The sequence below is a fragment of the Bison bison genome, unplaced genomic scaffold (genome assembly GCF_000754665.1).
Source record: "Bison bison bison isolate TAMUID 2011002044 unplaced genomic scaffold, Bison_UMD1.0 scf7180017864296, whole genome shotgun sequence".
Lineage (NCBI taxonomy): Eukaryota > Metazoa > Chordata > Mammalia > Artiodactyla > Bovidae > Bison > Bison bison.
The window spans coordinates 3,350,632-3,351,885 of NW_011494868.1; the positions used below are offsets into that span (position 1 = coordinate 3,350,632).

Consider the following 1,254-nt stretch of genomic DNA (forward strand, 5'->3'; position numbering starts at 1 on the left):
TAAGGCCCATGAATCAAGGCAAATTGGAAGTAGTCAAACGAGATGGCAAGAGTGAATATCGACATTCTAGAAATGGACTGGAATGGGTGAATTTAACTCAGATGACCATTATATCTACTACTGCGGGCAGGAATCCCTCAGAAGAAATGGAGTAGCCATCATGGTCAACAGAAGAGTCCGAAATGCAGTACTTGGATGCAATCTCAAAAATGACAGAATGATCTCTGTTCGTTTCCAAGGCAAACCATTCAATATCACAGTAATCCAAGTCTGTGCCCCAACCAGTAACGCTGAAGAAGCTGAAGTTGAACACTTCTATGAAGACCTACAAGACCTTTTAGAACTAACACCCAAAAAAGATGTCCTTTTCATTATAGGGGACTGGAATGCAAAAGTAGGAAGTCAAGAAACACCTGGAGTAACAGGCAAATTTGGCCTTGGAATACGGAATGAAGCAGGGCAAAGACTAATAGAGTTTTGCCAAGAAAATGCACTGGTCATAACAAACACCCTCTTCCAACAACACAAGAAAAGATTCTATACATGGACATCACCAGATGGTCAACACCAAAATCAAATTGATTCTACTCTTTGCAGCCAAAGATGGAGAAGCTCTATACAGTCAGCAAAAACAAGACCAGGAGCTGACTGTGGCTCAGACCATGAACTCCTTATTGCCAAATTCAGACTGAAATTGAAGAAAGTAGGGAAAACCACTAGACCATTCAGGTATGACCTAAATCAAATCCCTTATGATTATACAGTGGAAGTGAGAAATAGATTTAAGGGCCTAGATCTGATAGATAGAGTGCCTGATGAACTATGGAATGAGGTTCGTGACATTGTACAGGAGACAGGGATCAAGACCATCCCCATAGAAAAGAAATGCAAAAAAGCAAAATGGCTGTCTGGGGAGGCCTTACAAATAGCTGTGAAAAGAAGAGAAACGAAAAGCAAAGGAGAAAAGAAAAGATATAAACATCTGAATTCAGAGTTCCAGAGAATAGCAAGAAGAGATAAAAAAGCCTTCTTCAGCAATCAATGCAAAGAAATAGAGGAAAACAACAGAATGGGAAAGACTAGAGATCTCTTCAAGAAAATCAGAGATACCAAAGGAACATTTCATGCAAAGATGGGCTCGATAAAGGACAGAAGTGGTATGGACCTAACAGAAGCAGAAGATATTAAGAAGAGATGGCAAAAATACACAGAAGAACTGTACAAAAAAGATCTTCACGACCCAGATAATCACAA

At 39.8% G+C, this 1,254-nt stretch overlaps 1 protein-coding gene across 1 annotated transcript in view; it reads left to right on the plus strand.

Moving 5' to 3' along the window:
• Positions 1 to 1,254, plus strand: part of SEL1L (sel-1 suppressor of lin-12-like (C. elegans)) — a 64,951-nt gene that overhangs the window by 30,878 nt on the left and 32,819 nt on the right. The window lies entirely within an intron of this gene.